Genomic DNA, 6,000 nt, shown 5'->3' with positions numbered 1-6,000 from the left:
AAGATGTATGATCCTAACAATCACATTAAAATATTGCAAGTAGTAATAATAGAAGCTCAACTGCATGGATGAAAAAAAGCTTACCTCTTTTTGTACTACCACTGAGCTGTGATGTTACAATAGCTTTGGGTCTATTTATGCAGCTTTTACTTTAGAGAATATCAGAACCAAATTCCTTTGTTTTCCTCCTGCTCGTAGGAAGATAAATTGCTGGAGAATGGCAGGAATTTGTATTTAGTCAACACAAGAAACTTTTCATATATGCTTTTCCTTATACATACTGCATGACGTGATCACTAACTAATTAAATGATTAATTAGGTAGGAGGCTATAAATAGTGTTGCATAAAATATGATTAAAAAAAAACCTTATTATTCAAGCAGTTAATGAAAACTGTGTTCTCTTAGCTAATCAATTTATATATTCTTTACTTCTAAACAACAGGGCTGGATTCACTTATTTAACCTGTGTAGCTAAGTGGCAGTCAGTTTATTTTGATACTTGGCATGCACCAATGATAATTTCCAAGGGAAATTATTTTAACCACACATGAGTAGGATTTCTGATGGACCAGAACTTCACAGGGTAGAAAGCACCACCACCATCAACAAACCTACATGATGCCCGTTGATCAGTTTTCACTTACTCTTCACAGAAACAGTATACCTGCTAGTTTTGAGTCTGCTTAAAAACCTTGGAGAAGCGGAAGGTCCACTTATTCAAGTGAAGAGCAATCAGTTAAAATCTCTTAGTTCTGTCAGCTATGGCAAACAATAGATAAGGTGTGTAACACCTCTCCTGGCACCCCGATTTAATGATCTGGTTCTCATTATTTTGCTAGTGAGGTTGACATACTTTTTTGTAACAATCAGTTTCAACCCTTCTGTAGATCTGAGTCATTGAATCATTTCAATCCATAGGTAATTTCAGAATTTTGACTTCAAGATGGGCTTGAAGTTATAGGTTATAAAATTTCCTGTGAAAGAGAAAATGTTCACTTGAAGGTGGCTTGAGAAATTCTTGGTAACAGTCAGTTAAACCAAGCAGAAGACATCTGCAGCTGGTAACAGCTGTTATACCACATTGCAGTGGATGGACTTACAAAGTTTTACTGTACTGTTTTTTGCAGTGAGTGGATACCAGTGAGGGAACAGTCTGTAAGTTTGAATTATAGTATCAATGGAATAGTAAAGATAGAGTTGGCACTTAGAGTTCAGATGTTTCACAGAATTGTAGGGGTTGGAAGGGGCCTCCAGAGATCATCGAGTCCAACCCCCCTGCCAAAGCAGGTTCCCTACAGCAGGTCGCACAGGTAGGCATCCAGGCAGGTCTTGAACATCTCCAGAGAAGGAGACTCCACCACCTCCCTGGGCAGCCTGTGCCAGTGCTCCGTCACCTCACTGTAAAGAAGTTCTTGCGCACATTTGTGCGGAACTTCCTATGCTGCAGTTTCCAGCCGTTTCCCCTTGTCCTGTCTCCACTCACCACTGAAAACAGTCCGGCCTCGCCATTCTGCCCCCCACACCTTAGATACTTATAGACCTGGATCAGGTCCCCTCTCAGTCTTCTTTTCTCAAGGCTGAACAGACCCAGTTCAGTCAGCCTTTCTTCATAGGGGAGATGCTCCAGGCCCTTCGCCATCTTTGTGGCCCTCCGCTGGACTCTTTCCAAGAGATCCTTGTCTTTTTTGTACTGGGGAGCCCAGAACTGGACGCAGTACTCCAGATGAGGCCTCACCAGGGCAGAGTAGAGGGGGAGGATCACCTCCCTTGACCTGCTGGCCACGCTCTTTTTAATGCACCCCAGGATGCCATTGGCCCTCTTGGCCACAAGGGCACACTGCTGGCTCATGGCCAACCTGTCATCCACCAGGACACCCAGGTCCCTCTCCACAGAGCTCCTCTCCAGCAGCTCATCCCCCAACCTGTACTGGTGCATGCAATTATTCCTCCCCAGATGCAAGACTCTACACTTGTTTTTGTTAAACCTCATCCGGTTTTTTTCTGCCCAGCTCTCCAGCCTGTCCAGGTCTTGCTGAATGGCAGCACAGCCTTCAGGCGTGTCAGCCAATCCTCCCAACTTGGTATCATCAGCAAACTTGCTGAGAGTAGCCACTATCCCCTCATCAAGGTCATTGATGAAGATGTTTCTCTGTGTTGCTTGCCAGAAGTCTGGGAATTAAGAGGTATCTGTCCTCAAATTATTTTCTTTTAAATAAAATATATTTAGCAGATAATTGGTACCTTTTCAACCAAAGTAACTTTTCATGTCTTTGTAATTTTTGAGGAAGATTATTTTGAAAGAACATAAGGGATAATTTCAACTTCAAACTGAAAGCATTAGTATTTATTTTTTCTTACAAAGAATGCAGAAAGTTGTAGAATGCCCAAGCATGTGATTTTATTTGGAAACCTATATAACAATAATATTTCAACACACACATTGGAATATTAGTGACAAAAAATTTTTAAATTCATTATTCTGTTAATACTGCAGATAGAGGAACTATGTAGAGTTATGAAACTGGAGTTCAGTTTTCTCCTGTGTCATGTATTGTAAACAAAGTAAAATAGTCTTCTGAACTTTAATCTCAAGAAGAAAAATGACTGTTACACACAAGATGAGTGCACGTGCTTTGAGTTCTCATGTGTTCTCTCCTATTCATGAGATTGCCTCAAGTACTGGAAGGCTGCAGTGAGGTCTCATCAGAGCCCACTCTTCTTCAGGCTGAACAAGCCCTACTCCCTCAATCTTTCTTCATAAGGAAAGGTGCTCCAGCCCTCTGGTCATCTTTGTGGCCCTCCTCTGAACCTGCTCCAGCAGCTCCGCATCCCTTTTGTTGTGGGGACACCAAAACTGGAAACAGTACTCCAGTGTACATGTTTATATGTGAGAGAACAGAAGATCTTTCATAGCTGCATCAGTTTGGAAGATGAAAACAAGTTCAGTATCTTAACTGCTTGCCCAGCCTTGATCCAGAGTTGCTTAAGTAAAAGCTTCATTCTTGTGCTGGTAGACTTCAAAATTATGGCCAGTGCTCGAGTCCATAGTGCCAATCCTTGCTGCATCAGGCTTTCTTGCAGCAGCACCGAGGTGTGAGGTGTTTTTCAAACTTGTCTTTTCAGATTCCACATCTCACACCTGCAATTAAGGAGCTTCTGGTTAACCACTGAGAAGCCAAAATATGCAACATTGTGGTCAAATGCAGGTGGATGGATGCCCTGTGTGTGTGTTTAGATATGCATATGCAAGGAAAAGACGGTAACAGACATGACTCATTTTATGTTTTGTGGTTGTTTTGTTTCTTGCCTGTTCTCCCACACTTCTCCCCAGCCTTAGCCTCTTCTGACTGGTGCATTACAGATTTTAAATACCAGACCAGTGTGCTGCCAGCAGAATGATTTTATTAACCAGTCAAAAGTCAGTTTGAGTACTTCCGTGTTACACTTCAGTTTTTAATGTGAACATTCCCATGTAGTATTTGAATAGATGTAGTTAAATCTGTCATGGAATTATTATTTTTATTTAGTTAAAATCCTTGAGTGCTATTGAGGTAATAAGAAAGATGTAAACAGTGATTACAGCTAACAAGCTAAAGATTATCTAAGGCAAAAGAAAATATGAATACGACAGCTTTCACAGTGAAACATCTGAACAGGATTGCTTGAACAGAATACAAATAATTTTTTTGTATACAATTATTGTATATGTTTTGGATAATCTGCCTTCTTAACTTGTATTTTTGGCAAAAGTGGTCAATTCAAACTTTCCAAAATCATGCTTGTATTTTGTTTTATAATGCATTTCCTTTTAGTGTAAAAAGCATCTAGAATTATGCAGTATTTGTCTTGACATGCATGAATGTACATGCTTTGTGGTGGGTCATTATTTGTGAATTCTGGTCTGGTTTACACAATTCTGTGTTCATGTCAGGTACTAGAACCGGTGGAGGCTGCCCAGGGCTGCAGCACGGCTCTGCTGTGGCCCTGCTCTGGATTGCTGCTGCTGCTTGCTTGTCTGTCCAATATAAGTGAACTCCAGGGATTGCAGGGCAGGAAGAGGAAATCTAAATCTCTTATTTCCTAAACTAAATTTTCAAAAACCTACAAGAATATAGGTAAATGTGCATACAATCTATATACTTATCTCTGTCTAGATGCAGTATTTATGTATTTATATGGTGCCTTTGATAGCGCTTTTCTGCCCTTACCTTTTTCTTCCTTATCCTCTGAAAACACAGATATGTTTAGAGATGAATGGAAAGGCAAGATGAGAAGAACATGTGCTGAAATGTCTTAATATTGGTACATACAGACTACTCCACACTAAATTTTGTTCCTACCCCAAACCAGACCTTCTGGTACTGTCTAGATCATAGAATCATAGAATCATAGAATCATTAAGGTTGGAAAAGATCACTAAGATCACCTAGTCCAGTCACCAGCTCATCCCCACCATGCCAACTAACTGTGCCCCTCAGTGCCACATCCACACATTTTTGAACACCTCCAGGACCAGTGACTCTGCCACCACCCTGGGCAGCCTATACCAATGCCTCACCACTTCTGAGAAGAAATTTTTCCTAATATTCAACCTGAACCCCTCTTGGCACAGCCTAAGGCCTTTACCTCTCATCTTGCTGCTGTTACCTGGGAAAGGAGGCCAACACCCACCTCACCATCACCTTCTTTCAGGCAGTTGTAGAGAGCAATAAGGTCTCCTCTGAGCCTCCTCTTCTCCAGATGGAACAATCCCAGCTTCTTCAGCCATTCCTTATAAGACTTGTGCTCCAGACCCTTCACTGGCACAGATATGCCTTACGTATAGGACTCTTCCCTACTGCCAAGAAAAGGAGACAGTAATTCTACTTGGTCAACAGAAAAGATAAGTTTCCAGGACTAGGCTCAGGCTGTGTGGCCACTTCTTGCATGTTGATGCTCATTGTAAACAGAAAGATTGGATCCCAAATATTACTCTTTAAGCTGTAATGTCAGCCAGCAACTAAGTGTGTTCTGAACCATGAAGTGACTGGAACAGAGGGAAGCAGTTTTTTCAAATCTGAATGGCAAGTGGAAACTGAGCAGCAAGCCACCTGATAAAGGAGGCCATATTTGTTCATAGAGTTAACTATTTTATCTCTTGCAACAGACTGGACATGTAAAAGCTGCACCTATAGCCTGGACCAGGCCCTTTTAGCCTGTGCTTAACCGCTGTTTTGGAGTACACTATTTAGTCCAGCCAAAACTGCCAGGGACTGTAGTAACAGTTAATGCTATAGACAACAGCACGCTAGTGGTAGGCCTCTGCCCTGGCTCTGCCTAGCACAGATTTTGTGGTCAGACTAAAATAAGCTTGAGCTGAAGGAACCAAGCAGAAAAGAGCATGAATTATGCATGCCAAGTCCCAGATTGTGTTCAGGAACAGGGAAGAAGCATGGGAAGCACCATGAACTGTGTTTCACGGACCCTGAGTGTGGGCAGATTTCTGCTTTGGGAATTTAAGCTCATGGGAAATCTCACAAACATTCACTATTGGTCTTGTCATCATAGGCAGCACTGAAACAATGAGTAATCAGAGGATGAGAAAAAAAGGCTATAACTTCAGACATAATGCAGACTGTGGAGAGATGAAAGCACTATGTCGAGGCAACCAAACAACCAAGTGTGAAAGTCCAGCAGAGGGAGAGTGGCAAGGTCAATGCAATGGTAGGGCTTTGCTCAACTCTTCCACAACCTTTACCCATAGTGGTCTGCCCTCTGACTAAATTTCAGAATTCCTGTAGAAAATTTTAATATTAATTTCTTATCTTGCAAAAGTTTTAGCAATCAGAAAAAACACAATCACAAATTATCTTTTGCAGTTATTTTAAAAGCTAGCATGAATAAAAGTAGAGATTTAAATTATTCAGCTGCATTTGTACAAAAATGGTTCCCTCAAGATCAGCCCAAGCAGTGAAAATCAGGCAGGAACCAAATAGTTAGGCAGCTGGCCAGCACAGAT

This window comes from Tetrao urogallus, assembly GCF_951394365.1.
Source record: "Tetrao urogallus genome assembly, chromosome: 1".
Classification (NCBI taxonomy): domain Eukaryota; kingdom Metazoa; phylum Chordata; class Aves; order Galliformes; family Phasianidae; genus Tetrao; species Tetrao urogallus.
The sequence above is the reverse complement of the archived record's forward strand: the minus strand, read 5'-3'. Positions refer to the sequence as shown.